The following is a 17,940-nucleotide window of genomic DNA, read 5'->3' as shown; positions in this document are numbered from 1 at the left end:
GAATAATATACTACTTTTATTATAGAATGGTCGTGATAAAAATTCCTTGAAAACTTTTAAGAGCCATTTTACGTAAACATGAGTTAGTAATAGTATTTCAAGGTCTCTTCTTTTTTTTGGGGGGGGGTAATACCTTCCTTTGACAGCTCTAATTTTCCTTTGCCTTAATAATTTTTGAATCGATTCACCATTTGGTAGACAAGTTTCTGGTGGTTATGAACTTCTTTAAACTTTGCTAAGGTGTCCTTTGTGCACAGATGGTCTTTCCTACTGTGCCTGTAATCGAAATCTTTCCAGCTTGGTAGGGCCTGCCAGAACTATCTCCCTCCTCCCCCCTTTCCCCGATGTGGCTTTAAGAACCCAGGGTCACCTTCACATCACAGTGAAGCATTAGAAGAGGACTTTAGTGCAGGAGGTCCTAAGTATTAAAGTAAAATACTGAGAAACTTTGGAATCAAGGAAAGTGAAAGATTGTAGAATAGTGAATGAAATATTAAGACTGTTCCTTTGTCCAGTTCCAAAATATAAAATGTTCCAGGGGTTTAAAAAGGATGCTTTTAATTTTTAAATTTTATTTTATAGCTTTGCTTTCTTAGAATTTTATTTAATCTTTAAATAAGGTTTTATTGACATCTTTTGTTTTTAACTCCTAAATTTCTCCCTATCTCACTTTTCTCCCCCTCCCTGAGAACTGTCCTATAAAAGTTTTTTAAAAGAAAAATAAGGGGAAAAATTTTAGCAAAACCAATCAATATACTGAAAAAAAAAACTGAAACTATATTCAGCACTTCACACCCATGACCTTTCACTTTTATAAAGGGGTTGAGTATAGATGTCTTCTTCTGCCTTCTATTCTGAAGCATTAATTTTGCAACATTGATTTTTTTCAGTTGTTTTGTAGTAGGGTATTCTTTTTTGTTTGTTTGTTTTTTAGATTTTTCAAGGCAATGGGGTTAAGTGGCTTGCCCAAGGCCACACAGCTAGGTAATTATTAAGTGTCTGAGGTTGGATTTGAACCCAGGTACTCCTGACTCCAAGGCTGGTGCTCTATCCATTACACCACATAGCCTGTAGTAGGGTATTCTTGGCAAAGATATTGGAGTGGTTTGCCATTTCCTTCTCCAGTTCATTTTACAGATGAAGAAACTGAGGCAAATGAGTAAAATGACTTGCCCAGGGTCACACAGCTAGTATGCTAAAGCTAGATTTGAACAAAGATCTTTCTGACACCAGGCTCCATCTACTATATCACGTAGCTTGTAGTGGTTGTTCTTTCCATTTACATTGTTTCAGTCATTGCATATATTGTCTTCTTGACTATTAACTTTGCATCATTCATGTAAAACTTTTTATGTTTTTCTGAATTCATCATATTTATTATTTCTTATAGCACAATATGATATTCATATACTATAGTTTATTTACCCTTTCCCCAGTCAATTTGTATCTACTTTGTTTCCAATTCTTTACCTAATATGTGAAAAAAAATGCTGCTATAAATATTTTAGAGTACATAGAATTTCATTTTTAAAGGAATTCAACCAGGAACGCAGGAAGTGGATAATAAAATTTTGTAATGTCTGGTGTCTTGGGAACTTCAAAAAACTTTGACAGTGATTGAGAAGGGGTCGTGTAAATACCATTTTGGCCATTTTTTTATCTTTCATTGACCCTAGATCATAGGATCATTCTTGTGTTTAGTGGGTTTTTTCCTACTTGGCTATAGTTTGGTGGTGTTCTAACAAACTTGGAGTATACTAATTATTTCCCATAAATTTGGATTAATACTGATAAAAGAAAGGGACCTTTTAAAGATAAAGATGAATATTTTTCTTTTTTATTCTTTCTATATTTTGTTTTCTAAGATCTTTTATTTCTGGAAATAGTTTACAGATTTCTTTTATTAGTTTGTTAATCTTATTTTCTCTGTGGCCATATATAAACTAAAGCCTTTGTTGAAAACAACTTAAGGGAAAGTTTGTGTTTCTGGAATGGAAGATGAGTATATAGATGAACATCTGATGTCTCTATTCTTATTTGGGTTTTTATTCCATCTTTGGCTGTAATTATTCCTGTTGTTCATAGATATGTTTGAGGGAAAAAAGTGGAGGAGAAAAGAATGACCTCTTCATTTGAAATGAATGGAGTTACCATCATCACTCATTTTAAATTTCAGTAATTTATTCATTCTGGTTTAGAAATAAAGTGACAACTCTTAGTTCCTTGATTTCATCATCTTCTAAAAACTCTGCTGAGCTTTCTCCAATTAGGAATTTTCTGTTGAACAGTCAGAAATTAAAAGTCCTAGTATTTCTTTTAAGAGAGGTAAGCATGTCGGATTAGAAATCCAGAGACCTCTATTCAATTCCTCTATCACTTATTAATCTTGTGACCTTCAGCAAGACCTTTATGCTCTCTGAATCATATTTTCTTGGATCAGCTAGGTGGTGCAATGGATAGAGCACTGGCCCTGGAGTCAGGAGTATCTGAGTTCAAATCTAACCTCAGACACTTAATAATCCTGGCTGTGTGACCTTGGGCAAGTCACTTAACCCCATTGCCTTACCAAAAAAAAAAAAAGAGGGAATAATCACATTTTCTTCATCTAGAAAACCAGGACATTAAACTGGAAGGATTTCGAAAACCATTCCTTGTTCTAAACTTCTGTGATTGATAGCATATGTTATTAAGACCTTACTATGATGCCTCATTGTGACATGGAGGTGACAATTCTTGGCTATACAAGTTAACAGTATACTCTGATAAGTCCTACCAACTTATTAAGGCATTATTTACAGTCTAACAATAGATGATATGTCTGTCTTTTGAGGCCAGTCAGTTTGGAGAGACTCATTTCCAGCTAATGAATGAATCTATCTATTTGTTTTATGCCTCTCTCTCTCAATCTCTCTCTCTCTCTCTCTCTATATATATATATATATATATTTTTTTTTTTTAAGTTAAAGAAGTAATATCCATAGTATATGTTATATTTATGTAATGTGTGGTCCATTATTTAAACTTTTTTACACAGTTTGGTCTTGGCATCTTCTCTCTCAAATCTTGATGACTCCTGTTCCTGCTTTAGATTTCTACTTGGAAACATCAGAATTGAGTTTGTGGCTTTCTAAGGGCTCTCTGTTCCAAAGCATCAACTATAGGATAGAGTTTATTTAACTCTATAGGATAGTTTATTAACAGAAATGCAAAGGGAAAGTTGAGCCCTGTTGAACTTAACCTTCAAATATTTTTCCTATCTTATACATAAGGATCTATCCTCAAGCACCAATATAGTTTGCATGACCTTCCCCAGGGGCATATGCTAATCCTTCACATTTATTATACTACCTTGGGTTGGGGAAAAGAGTTGTCATTGAAAGGGAATCAAATAACTTTCTTCTCTGGTGAACACCACTTTTCCTAGGAACCTGTTATAGTCTACATAACTTATAGTATCAGAAGAAAGACAGGTTCAGGTTACTACACATTGTGACTCCTTATTCTGTCCCCTCTGCATCACCATCTAATAGTGGTTTATCCCTCTTTCTTTTCATAGGAGAAACTCCTTAGAGCTTTTGTTATTCTCTTCAAGAGTGTCTCTATTCTTTTAACTCCTCTGTCTATCTGGTGCTGGGGGCTGTATGGTTCCCCAAAGATTCACAGGCCTCTCTCTGGGAAATCAAGTCTGAATCTTTGTGTAGCCCCCTTTCCACATTTTTCTCTTCACCTGGTCATTTCTGTCTTTCCCTTCAGCATTCTCTTACTCTGCTAGTACTATCTCCAGAGTCATACAACATTCCTCTCTCATTCTCTTTTATTCCATCCTTTCCCAAACTCCCAGTTTTCATACAGCTCCATGTTATCCTATCTGTCATTGCACTGAGAACCAGAGGTTTTACTTTTCTTCTGTCCTGCCCCCATTTATTGTCTTAGCGGCCTCTGTGGTTGCCATCTGCCTCCTTTGCTATAGCTGATGTTTCATTTGCAAAGTGTTACAGCTCTTTGGACCAAACCAGTCCAAGCCAACATGACTTTGAGCTCATGTTCACATTCCCAGTGTTTTTTTTTAAAGGTCCACAGTCCCCTGAAAGTAATACCCAAAGTGTCCCTCTAGCAACTATGCAAAACTTCCCTAGTCACTGAACAGTTCTCCAGGTCTTATTCCTAGCTAAGTTAGGGCCACTTCTTCCTTGCCAAAGGGTACAAGGTGTCATCCACATGCCCATGTGCTCACACACACACACACACACACACACACACACACACACACACACAGAGTCAGGCTTTCTTTTTGAGGGAAAAAATAACTTCTAGACCTTACAGGCATCTTTCTGATTCCTATCCCTTATCCCATGCCTTCTTCACTTCCTTTCCTACCCATTCTCTTCACAATTTGTGCTGTTATCCTCTCAGAGCTATTTTATTGTCTATTCTTGTTATTCTCAACTAAAAGAATTGCTTGCAAATCAACACTTTTGTAACTGAAAAATCCATATTCTCTTGACTTGTTACCTGTCACTGTGATTAGTTTACTTTGCAATCGATCTTTTGGAACCATCCCATTGTCAATTGCCTATATTCTAGCATTATACAGTATGTGTTCTTCCCCATTACTAGTATTTATTTTACTTCTTCACTTGTAAAAATTGCTTTTGATTAATTTTCAATTTTGAAAGCAAGGCCCTTACCTGATATTTTTACATTTATTTTGTTTAATCTCTCTCACATACAGAAGGAGAACCAAGAGACCTTAAAGTCCATCTAGTCTAGACCCTTTATTTTACTGATAAGGAAATTGAGACTCAGAGATGTTAAGAGACCTATTGAGGGTGGAGTCATTCTTGGAATCCAACCACCAACCCCCCAGGCTCCAAATTCAGTTCTTTTTTCTATTAAGTCAAACTGCTTTTCTGCTTTTAGCATGTCTTATTTGTCAAATTATTTCCTTTTTTTTTTTGAAAAATAAAATTTCCCTGATCAAAGTTTTAATCATGTCAACTCCATTCATTTCTGACCTTCTGTACAACTTGGAACTTCTTTGACTTTTCTCCCAGGCCTCAAGAAGCTCATTATTGGGAAAACCTCTATCACTATTCAAGATTCTATTAACCTTGGAACTCCACCTCATCACCACCCTTGTCCTCCAAAAGAGAGGGTGAAGCCTAGACTTCAAAACCTCTATTTAAGGAGGGAGCTCAACTTAGAATAGTATCTCCTCATTTATTGAACTACTCTGAGACTTCTCTGATTTTGACAACATCCTTTCATATTGAGTACTTTTCTGCCCTTCATGATCTCCCACCTTCCCTCACTCTTCAGCTTTCTTTTATATTGTTTTCTTCTATTAGATTGTAAGCTCCCAGGGAGGCTAGGTGGCACAGTGGATAAAGTACCTGCCCTGAAGTCAAGAGTACCTGACACTTAATAATTACCTAGCTGTGTGGCCTTGGGCAAGCCACTTAACTCCATTTGCCTTGCAAAAACCTAAAAAAAAAAAAAAGATTGTAAGCTCCTTGAGGGCAAGGGCTATCTTTTGTACAACTGTTTTTACTTTTCCTAAACCCACATTATACAAATTCGACTTTATATAAAGAATTCTGAAAAAAATTCACATTCCAAAAGACCACTATATTAACTTCACTGTATAGTACTGTGATGTCTCTCTCCTTTCCTGCCCCTGTACTTTGCATGGCATTTGATAAATATTTGTTGATTGTTTGAAAGTTTTTTAAAAGTCTGATTTTCATTGGATGTTGACTTAAAGGGTTATAACCCCAGTCTAGAACCTTCCCCCTAAGACCAGCATTCCCAGGCTGACTCACTCTTTCCTCCTGATCTCTGCTCCCCACCTCCCACAATATCCTCCAGACTATTGCCATTCATTCTCTCATCCAACAAACATTTGTCTGTGTCATTTAAAATAGAAAGCCAGCAAGATGTAATGGAAAGAACACTGCCATAGGAGCCAGGGAACCTGGTTTTCATCCTTCAAAAATTATAGAAACCAATGTGGGATACTATTCTATTTGGAACCTGCTTCCTGCTAATATGGAAGAATTGACTGCTGAAGGAGATATCTGGGGAACCTTTGAGAACTTGCCCACTCCATCTTTTAAGTTTGTGATAAAGAATAGTTGGCCATACATTTCAAATTTGGAGTGACTGAATTTCAGAGAGTTTAGTATAAAGTAGTATTATTCTATGGACTAAATTCAGCAAGGTAATACAGAGCAAGAGATAAAAAGTTCACAGGAATGAAATTCTGAAGATATAAATAATTCAAATAAGGAGGAAAAGGGGAGATTTTCAAAAGCAAGCTATGTGGGTGCAAAGGAAAATCACTGACCAATTTAAATATAGGGAGACTCTGGATTTACTCTATCAACACTCATGTGCACTAGTAGATTGGATCCACACAGTTCAACTGGCTACATTTCACCCTCAGAATTCTAGAGGTACTCCCTAAGGAGTAGTGAGATTCTTTTAATACAGTTTGAGCCCCATTCCAGTATATTCTCTCTAATATTAGCCACCATTGAATACTACCCCAATATCATTTCCATTTCCAGCTGAATCTCCTTAATAACCTCCATACTATTGATTATAGAATTTTCTTATCATTTTAACCTATTGATATCTTCCTGATATCACTGATAAGCAATTAACATCACTTAGCATTTATAAAAGAATATTTGCTGAAAAGATAATGCAAAGACCAATGTACAAAATCATTCTCCCTGAATATCCTAGTTTTCATAAGGTCATTACAAATGGTGAATAATGGGTAAATGCATTTTTTCAAGCAAAGCAATCAAAAACATTCAAGTTATACAGTTTTGAATAACCCCAAGAATACACACCAGTAAATGAATTCTTCAGCTAGGAGGGAAACCAAGGAGAAAGGGAACAATTTCACCAAGGGAAGTCATCTTTCAATAGTATTAAGATTTAGAAGTACTGGAAGTTGAGATTCATGTTGGTGGTATGGCTTCCCCTACATTTCTGCAATCCTAAGGAGCCTGGTAGTTATTCAAAAGTTCATGCTTGCCTCAGAAGACTGCCTCTTTTTAAGACTTAGAAAGTGCCCTCTATCAACAACAACAATGTTGTACTCAGCATTCTCTCAACTGATCAGGAGTCATGTCTTCCTATCTATATGGAATATGCAGCATAAGGTTGTTCCTCCAGAAAAACCCATTCCCCTCCCCTGGAAATTAACTAAAGTTACCTAAAAGTGGAAGAGGAGGTTCTCTTTCACCCTGTGCCTTCTAGCAAAGGTTAGATGATGACTGGGTATATTATAAAGGGTATCCTTGTTCCATAGAAATTTAATTAGATGACCTCTGAGATGCCCCCCCCACCTCTGAAATTCTGTGAGTTCTAAATCCAGGTCTACCCACTAGCTGATTTAGAGCTAGAAGAAACCTTAGATTCATCTAATCCAACTCCATTATTTTCCAGAGGAAAAAATTCATTTCTGAAGAGTGGGGGTAGTATACCCAAGGTCATTCAAGAACTAAGATTTGAGCCAAGATTCAAACTCAATGTGACCTAAAACAAGTGCTTCACAAAAATTTGTCATTTTGTTCTGACTCCAAATCTTGTGGTCTTTCCATATCCTTAGTTGTCCCTCTCAATCTTCTTTTTTTTGAAAAAGATCTATCATCTTGGACATCATTTAAACTCTCTTATCTGCAAAATATAGGGAATATATAAATGATCTATAAAATCCCTCTCAGCTTTAAAATATGTACATTTTATTTGACAACTCGTTCTCCTTTCTCTGGTTATTCCTTACTACTTTTCTATAGATAAAAGTAAAAGCATTTTATTGGGGACAGGCATATTTCTTTCATATAATAGTATAATAAATCTGATATAGTAGACCTGAACATGAAAGTTAATTTTTGAGCATAAGACTAATGTGTTTCATTTTCACACTTGTCTAAGTACCACCATCCTTTCAGTCAACAAGCTTTATTAATGCCTATTATGTGACAGGTACTATACTAGGAATTAGGAATATAAGGACAAAATGAAACAATCCCTGCCTTCAGAACACTTACTTAGGTTCTTTGTTATTTATCCCTTTACTCCTTAAAAAGGCCAATGTTTCCCATGCATCTGGGGCCACCTCCAGTCATCCCAATCTATATCTTGCTATTGGACTTAGATGGAGAAAGTGAGTCTGGCACCCCCATACACACTTAAATCCAATTCACTTTTGTATCATGGCATCACCCTAATGTCATGGTTCCCTTCCAGGATGAATGATAAACAACAACATTGTATCAGGAAAAACATCAAGTACATACACAAATTTGTACAAGATGAATATGAGGTAGTTTTTCGGGCCTGTTTTGATGGGGGCTGGAGGTGTGGTAGAAAAACACTAAACAATTTGAGGGACTCAGGAATGGGGTCATGAAGAATGCAGACCTTGAGGTGAGCCAAGAAAATCAAGAGGTAAAGGTGAGGAGAGAATACATTCTAAGCATGAGGGCAGCTTAAACAAAGACACAGAATGGGAGGTATACTATTACACGGGAAGATAAAGGCTACTAAATCCAGCTGGACTGGACTATCGAGGGCATGTGGCTCAGCAGGGTGGGGAAGTAGATTTGGAGTTAGGAAGACCAGGGTCCATATCCTACTTCAGACATTTACCAGTTATATACCTCTGGGACCTATTCATTCTGTTCCTCAGTTTCTTCATTTTTAAAATAAGGATGTTGAACTTGAAGGCCTCTCAGGTACCTTCCAGCTCTATATCTAATAACTAAGCAATGTATAATGCAAGTAGAAAAAGTGGTTTGGAACAAGGTTGTGAAGAGCTTTAAATGATGAACAGAGGAGTCTGCATTTTATCCTAGAGGTAATAAAGAACTATTGGCACTTATTGATTTGGGGAGTAACATGGTCGTGCTTATTTTTTAGAAAAAAAGCATTTTTTCAACTATGTGAAGGATGGTTGAGGAGGGGAGGAACTTGAGGCAGAGAGACCAACTCAAAGATGATTGTGTCTGACCTGTGGCATAGCATTCTGAGCTCATATTGCTCTGATCACTCATGGACAGACACAATGTAAGGCTCTAACATAGTGATGTCATCTTGATTCTCTTTAAGAACAAAGGACAACAACCAAACAACTAGCCAATCAACCAACCATTCTTCCAGTTATCCAAGTCCCCAAGTTTTCACTCTCCCTCATCCATATATGTTCAATATTGCCCAATCTTGTCAATTGTATCCTCACACCATCTTTCACATCCACCCATTTCCTTTGAGCTATAATTTTGCTTTGCTCATAGAGCACAGCACCTTCTCTAATGAGGGCATGCAGTGCTGGGTAGTCCTATACCAGTGTCTCCCATGTCAATTCCAAAGTTCTTAAGTGACTTTGGAAATTTCCTTGTTTTGCTTTTTCTGATCTCCCTATGGAGCACTTATCTTGTCTGAGTATAAAATATTCCTTTTGGTAAGCATACATTTGGCATTCAAACAATGTGGCTAGCCCAACAAGAATTGGACTCTTGTAGTAGAGTTTTAATGCTTGGCAGTTTAATTCAAAAAAGGACCTCAGGGTCTAGTATCTTATCCTGCTAGGTGATTTTCAAAAATCTTCCTAAAACAATTTAAATGGGAGCGATTGTTTCCTGGCATGGTGCTAGTATATTGTCCATGTTTCACAGGCATATAGCAATGAGGTCAGCACAATGGCTCTATAGACTTTCAGTTTGGTGGTTAATCTAATACCTCTTTTCTTCCACACTTTACCTTAGAGGTTCCCAAGCACTTATCTAACTCTGCAATGCATCTATCAACTTCATTATGAATGTGGACATCCCAGGAAAGGATGTTTCCAAGGTAAGTTAACTTATCTAGTGTTCGAAACTTCTCCAATTGCTATAAAAAGGAAGTTTGGAAGACAGCTAAGTTTTAGGGGAAATGTAGTGATTATTTTAGATGTTAGATTTAAGAAACCTGTGGGATTAGAACTCAGGAAAGATACTAGGTCTAGATTAATGGATCTGCTAGTTATTTGCCTAAAGATGAAAATTTACCTCATGAGAACTAATGATTCCCCCAAGATATAACATAGTGAGAAAAGGGTCCAAGACAGATACTAGGGATGATGATGCGGCAAAGTTGACTGAGAAGAAACAGAAAAACAGGTAGAAGGAGTTTCAAGAGTCTCTTGAAAACTCAGAGAGGAGAAAGCATTTAGGAGAACTTTATAATCTAGGACTCATCTATGACACTTCCTTCTCTTTCTCACCATATAGCAAGTCATTTTCCTATCAAATTTTGCCTGTCTATGTTCTTGATCTCTTTTGCATTTGACCCTATTTCTGCACTCATTTAGCTATTGTTGTGTTTCAGGCCTTAATTACCTCCTGTCTAGACTATTCAATTAACCTCCTGTTCTCCCTACCTACAGTCTGCCATTTTCAACCTATATCTATTCACGGTGATCAAAATAGCTTTCCTAAAGCCAAGTTCTGACCAAGCTGTCACTGTTCAATTCATAAACTTTTACGAGTTCCCTACTGCCATGAGGCTAAAAGATAAACTTCTTAATATGGCATTCAAGACCTTCCAAATCCCATTCCAATCTAACTTTTGATTCATATTTCATGTCATTTCCTTTCAAGTTATCTGACAAACTATACTGACTATACTCAACATTTCTCACCTAAGTGCACTTGTATAAATCATTCTTCATGCCTAGAACATGCAGTAGAAATCAATGGAATTAATACTGCTTGTGGAGGCACAGGACCTGGGTTCCAGTTCTAACTTTTCCACTTAACCCAGTTAACTAGACAAGTAACTCACCTTTCTGGGCCTTAGTTTCTTCATCTGTAAAATAAGATTTGATTAAATAACTCCGAGGTCCCTTCTACCTCTAAAGTGATGATCTTGGTCACTCTTCATCTCTTCTCAGTACCTTTTTCTTCCTTCAATGCTAAGTAAGCTCCATGAAGCTTTCCTCAATGTTCTGTCTTTCCGCTGATTACCTTGTGCTCTATGTACATGCTATATTGCATTGATCCCCTTCCCTTAACCCTCCCCCCAATAGAGTGTAAGCTTCTTGGCAATAGGAACTATTTTCTTTTTGTTTTTGAATTCCTGTTGCCTAATATAGTACCTTGCACTTAGCATATTGAATTGAATTGTGTTGAGGCTAATGTTATTGGAGCTTAGATGTTTCAATCATTGAAAGACTTTCCCTAGTCTTTCTACAGATTTAATATAAGATTCAATATCATGGTCGCTTCGGAATGTGAAGTTGTTTTGTTTTTTAAATTCTAATTCAATGAGCATACTTTAGGAAAAACTAGCTATTCTACCTTGAGATTCTGAGTTTAGTTAGAATTTCCCATGATCATTTTTCATACTACTTTTTAATTTTGGATGGTGGATGTTTTTTTAATATGACAGTTCTCCCACTGGATTTAGTCTTCCTTTACTTGAAGAAGTACCACAATACTCAAACGGATCTATGAGCTCACTGTTTCAAGAGTTCCCTCCAAAAATTCAGAACCATTTCTATCCATAATACTTGTTTGTGTCCTCCCAAAAGTTCGTCACAAGGGATCTAACTAAGGTACTGGAAGTTTTCCTTTTTACCTTCTTTTCACATTGGGAACATATAGGTCAAACCCTGTTGCTGAATACCTGAATCCTTTCTTGTCATGCAGACCAGCCTTTTTCTTCCTATCAGAAAATTCCTTGATAGTCTTTTGCTTTTATTCTTTTGCTATTATCTTTGCAAATCACTCAGATATGGCCCCTTCTTTCTGCTAACTGAGGAGACAGAAACAAATATTTTCTGTTTTGCAGTCCTGATTCAATGTCATTGCTTTTGTAGATTTATATACTATAACACTATAACACTTCCTTAATCCTTCTTAGAAAGGTCCCCTAAAGATGGCTTCTTGGAATTTAACATTTTGTTATTATTCCTTTCTGTAGGAGATGAATAAGTAGTAAATAGGTAAGGCAAATATGAATGGGGTTCCTAGTTTACTAGAAATACTTTTTTCTTAAATTTTAATTCTTTTACATTGACATTATATAAAATATTTCCTTAATAGCCATGTATGTGTGTTTTTAAGTAAAAAAAAATAAAATGAAAAGTAAATACTTTTCGATCTACACTCAGAGTCCATCACTTCTCTCTCTGGAGGCAGATAGCATTTTTTTCATCATGAGTCCTTTGGAATTGTCATGGATCATTATATTGATCAGAATATTATTGTCGTTACTGTATATATCATTCTCCTGATTCTGCTCACCTCACTTTGCATCAGTTCATTTTAACTTCCCCAGTATTTTTCTGAAATTATCCCCCTTATCATTTCTTATAGCACAGTAGTATTCTATCATAGTCGTATAGGACAACTTGTTAAACCATTATCCAATTGATGACGATCCCTTAATTTCCAATTCATTGCCACAACAAAAAGAGCTGCTATAAATATTTTTGTACCTGTGGGTCCTTTTTATTTCTTTGGTCTCTTAGAAGACCTAGAAGTGATATTGCTAGGTCAAAAGGTATGCACAGTTTTGTAGCCCTTTGGGAGTAGTTCTAAATTGTTCTCTAAAATGGTTGGATCAGTTCAACTATGCCAACAGTTTATCCAACTTAATATTTGCTTTGAGTCTGTGAATCTATGTCAGAGTACTGTCAGAGAAATTATTATAGAACAGCTAGGTAGCACAGTGAATTGAATGTTGGAGTCAGGAAGACTTAAGTTAATAGCCTACTTCAGACACTTATTAGCTGTGTGACCCTGAGCAAGTCACTTAACCTCTGTGTGTCAGTTTTCTCATCTGTAAAATGGGGGACGTTTCTTTGAGGGTTATTGTGAGGATAAAACGATATAATATTTTAAAGTATTCCACAAACCTTTAAAAAGTGTTAAATGCTAGATATTATCATCATCATCATGATTGTTTTTCTTGTTATTGCTATTTTAAAGTTATTTAAGAACATATGTTCTTAATGAAAGCTTGAATGACCTTTGAATGGAAAATGAATGAAATAATATTTGAGGGTGAATGGGCAAGCTCATGTGAATCTGTGATTTTATCATTTTAAGTCTTCCTTTCAATGATGAAGATCATGATCCACCCATGCTACCTATCTAGGAGACATGTACTCTCCTGATCATATCCTCCCTTGAGTTCACTCCAGGTGCATATTCATACTGTGGACTTTATTTGCTTTCTCTTGAAAAAAGAATCAGAGACCATGGGGTATTCCTTGGTTATTACTTGCTCTAGCCAGTTAATAGTCCAACGTGTTTTTTTATTCAGATACTTATTTGTTATCTTTTATACAACTTTACCTTAATTCATTGTTTATAATTTGTTGCTGCCTACACATCCACCATATACTTCTCCATTGCTCTTTGGATGAGCCTCAGTTTAATTTATATGGAGAATGAACTATACAGTAGAGGAATATTGTACTAAAAAGATGAACTTTTATTTCAGGGAGAATCTTGAGCATCAAAAAAAAATATACCAAACAACTTAGCATCAGTGAACTTTCTTTTTTCTTTCTTTTTTATACTGGATGACTTTTTAAAAAAAAATGGGAAAAGTCTCACATGTTCCAACATATTCATAGCAGCTCTTTTTGTAGTGGCAAAGAAATGGAACTTGAGGGGAGGCCCATCAATTGGGGAATGGCTGAACAAGTTAAAGAAACCATGAATGGTCAGACTTTAGAGAATCATGGAATGAATTACAAGAATTGATGTTGAGCGAAGGGAGTAGAACCAAGAGAACATTGTACATATTAACAGGAGCATTATGAGCTGATCAACCTTGATGGATGAAGCTCCTCTCAGCAGTTCAGAGAGCTAAGACAACTCTAGGAGACCTTCTATGGACATTGCTATCCCCCTCCAAAGGAAGAAAAACAAAACAAAACAGAACCAAAAAAAACCCCCTACAGATCTGAATGAATACTACATTCCCTTTTTAAAAATTTCTCTTATGAATTTCTTTCCTATTTCACAGTTTCTTTCTTTTTCCCTTAATTCTAATTCCTCATACTAAAAATGATTAATCTGTAAACATGTTAAACACAAATGTGTATGTACAATATTTACCTAACTATTCACTGCTGAGAATAGGGGGGTAGAAAGGAAGAATGGAAAGAAATTATGTAACTTAAAATATGCATATGCATGTGGATGAATGTTGGAAAATTTTCATAACATGTGATTGGAAAAATAAAATATCAATTCAGAAAAAATAATGGATGACTTTTTTAGGGGGGTGATATTTTGAGAAATGAAGATGATTTTGAAACAAAAGATATCAATAAAACAATTTTTAAAGAACTTTGTTATTTCCCAAAGGCAGTATCATAGATTGTCTTTGGGAAACTAGAAGAAATACAATTCCCTTCTGTTCAACTCTAGGTCTTATACATTGTCTATTTGTAATGTCTATCTAAGATGCATACATACTGATGGATGAGTTCTACATGATGTCTTATCCAATTGCATGTCATAATCAAGAAACAAACATTATTAAGTAACCACAATGGGATATGAAGAAAAAAATGGAAAAACCTTTGTACAGAAGAGCTTATGTTATTTCAGAGGAAACATTTTCTATATGTACCAACACACACACACACATATATATGTGTGTGTGTGTGTGTGTGTGTGTGTGTGTGTGTGTGTATACACATACTACTACACACAAAAAATCAATACAATATAACTCCAAGGTAATTTTGTGATAAAAAGGTACTGGTAGTTAGGGGGGATCAAGAAAGGCTTCATTTCAAGCTTAGTTTAAAGGAAATAGGAATTCTAGAGTGAGAGGAGAGGAGGAACTGCATTTCAGGCATGAGATTTAGTTTGTGCAAAGCATAGAGAAGTGCATTCCATGCAAAGCATGAAAATAGAGAGTTGGCAGTGAAAAAAACATAAGGCCAGTTTGACCATAGAGTACAGGAAAGGAAGTAATGAGTCAAGATTTGCTCCTAGAGGCAATAGGGATACATTGGAGTTTATTGAGTAAAGCAGTGACACAGCCAGATCTGTGCTGACAGAAAATTCACTTTGGCAACCTTATAAAGGATAGATTAGAAAAAGGAGAGACCTGAGGCAGGGAGATCAATTAAGATTATATTATTGTAGTAATTGTGGCTATTGTAGTCATCCAAGAGAGAAATGTGAAGGCCTAACCAATGTTAGTATTTGTATGAGTACAGGCATACCTCAGAGATACTGTGGTTTCCATTCCAGACTACTGCAACAAAGCAAATCTTGTAATAAAGCAAGTTGGAGGGATTTTTTGGTTTTCCCAGTGCATATAAAAGTTATTTTTACACTATACTATAATCTATTAAGTGTGCAATAGAATTATGTCTAAAAATATATATGCCATTATTAAAAATACTTTATTGCTGAAAAATGCTAACCATCATCTGAGCCTTCAAAGAGTCATAATCCTTTTGCTGGTGGAGGGTCTTGCTTCCATGTTGATGACTGCTTACTGATCAGGGTCATAACTGCTGAAGATTGGGCTGTCTGTGGCACCTTCTTAAAGAGAAGAATGAAGTTATCTCATTTATTGGCCACCCATTGTAGAATTTTTAATTGGCCTAATTTCAATATTGTAGTGTCTCAGGGAATAGGAGGCCTGAGAAGAAGGAGAACTGCAGATTAGTAGATCAGTCAAAACACACACAACATTTATTAAGTTCACCATCTTATATGGGCACAGTTCATGGTACCCCCCAAAATTAGAATAGTAATATCAGAAATCACCAAACCCAGATCACCTTAACAAACATATTAATAATGAAAAAGTTTGAAATATTCTAAGAATTACCAAAATGTGACCCAGAGACATAATGTGAGCACATGCCATTGGAAAAATGATGCTGATAGACTTGTTCAATGCAGGGTTGTTACAGAGCTTCAATCTGTAAAAAAAAAAAATGCAATATCTGTGAAGTGAAATAAAACAAAACTTGTGCCCAATCAGGGAAAGGGAGAGGAAAGATGTCAGAAATATTGTGGTAGAACAATCAACAATATTTGGATATAGATTGGATATGTGGAATGGTAGAGAATGGGTTGAAGATAATAATACTGAAATTGCAAATTTGAATAACTAGAAAGATGGTGGTGTCCTCAACAGATAAGGAAGTTCGAAACAAGGATGAGTTTTGTAGAAAAGATACCAAGTCCTATTTGGGACATACTGATTTTGAGAAATATGTGAGACATCCATCTTAAAATGTCTAATTGGTCATTGCTAATGTAGTTCTCTAGCACAGGAGGGAAACTAAGTTAGATTCAGGAATTTATCTACATAGAAATAAGTAAAACCCACTGGAGCTAATGAGGTAACTAAGTGGGAAAATTTACAGGAAGACAAGAGCCCAGGACAAAGTGATGGTATACCCACAATTAGGGGGCATGACATGAATGGAAAACCAGCAAGGAAGACTGAATTGGGACAGTCAAACAAGTAGTAGGAGAAATAAGAGAGATAGGTTCCATAAAAACCCAAAGACCTCAAAGGCCACATAGAGGTGATGAAAGTTCTGAGGGCTGGAGAAATGGAGGTCATGACAAGAACAAAGATGATATTTAGGAAGAGTAAGACATGGGGAGGGGTGGAATATAAAGTTTTTACAGGATAAAAAAATTCAGCATTCTGAAGTAGAGCACTTGTAGAAAAATGACAGGATAAAAGTAAGACATTGTTGGATATAACCTAGATGAAGTAGAGGAGTAGGGAAATCAGTAGATTAAGGATCAAGTACCTTTAAGTCCTCAAATATATAGGAAAGTATTATTGTGGAGAAAAAGATTGAGAGGTGCCCTGGATTGAGTGCACCTAAATTTGGAAGAGTGAATCTCAACAGAGAGGAGAAGTTACCAAAGAATGTTAGCAAAGGAAGAGTATGGAAGTGTCAAAGGTGAGCAGAGGTAATTCTCATTCTTCCTCAGGGAGCCAGGTCTCTCTGATGACAGAAAATGGAATAAGCATAACATTTATCTCTTGACTCCTGCCTGGAACTCACTCTCTCTTCATTTCTACCATCTGTTATTATGATGGTTAATGAGAGGATCAAATGAGATCATATTTGTAAAGCATTTAGCACACAGTGTCTGGTACAGAGTAGGCCCTAAATAAATACTTTTCCCCTTCCTGTTTCTCTCTCCCCTCTCCTCCCTTGGAAATTACAGAGAACACAATAGAAGGGGCAGCAGAACTGGAGTAGGCATGGTGTGGGTAAGATTGAGGTAGAAGATGACAGAATGAGAAGTGGGCATTGGAAAGGAAAGAATTCACCCTTGGATGATTCAGTATCTCTGAGGATTAGAAAAGGAAGAGGAGGTATAGCATCACTGGTCATTTGTGATGAATCCCTAGAGATGAGTAGCATATGAAGCCACTTCACAAATAATGGGAGAGGAGTGGAATGACACCACATAGGTGTTTGGGATGTGCCCTCATCCAATGGCCTAGATTTTGTTTTTGGACACTAGTCTGGGTAAAGACTGCCTTTAACAGTAGTCAGAGAAAGGGATTTGCTGTAAGCATTATTTTATTTCACATTGTCTTCTTTATTCACTTGGTTTTTCCTGCATGGATAACCAATATGATTATCATGATTGCAAATTATATTTAGGAGACTGAAGTTTTCTAGAATTTGATGCAATCAGCACAGTGTCATATGCAGGACTTCACTATCTATATGAAATCCTCATACAGGACTAAGTGGGTCAATGGGTAGAGATCAGACCCTGAAGTCTGGAGGACCTGAGTTCAAATTCAGTCTCTATATCTGTGTGATCCTAGGCAAGTCATTTAACCCTGATTGCCTCAAATCCAGGACCATCTCCAGTCATCCTGATTCATATCTGGCCACTGGACCTTGATGAC

At 36.3% G+C, this 17,940-nt stretch overlaps 1 long non-coding RNA gene across 1 annotated transcript in view; it reads left to right on the top strand.

Annotated features, from left to right (window-relative positions):
• The window catches only part of LOC141491044 (uncharacterized), a 41,020-nt gene that overhangs the window by 13,722 nt on the left and 9,358 nt on the right, over nt 1–17,940 (top strand). Inside the window, exon 2 of the long non-coding RNA XR_012469440.1 lies at nt 9,783–9,867. This is a non-coding gene — a long non-coding RNA (uncharacterized LOC141491044). The remainder of the gene's footprint in view (nt 1–9,782; nt 9,868–17,940) is intronic.

Source organism: Macrotis lagotis, chromosome 1 (assembly GCF_037893015.1).
Source record: "Macrotis lagotis isolate mMagLag1 chromosome 1, bilby.v1.9.chrom.fasta, whole genome shotgun sequence".
Taxonomy (NCBI): domain Eukaryota; kingdom Metazoa; phylum Chordata; class Mammalia; order Peramelemorphia; family Peramelidae; genus Macrotis; species Macrotis lagotis.
Note: the sequence above shows the minus strand (reverse complement) of the source record. Positions and strands in the feature narration are given on the sequence as shown.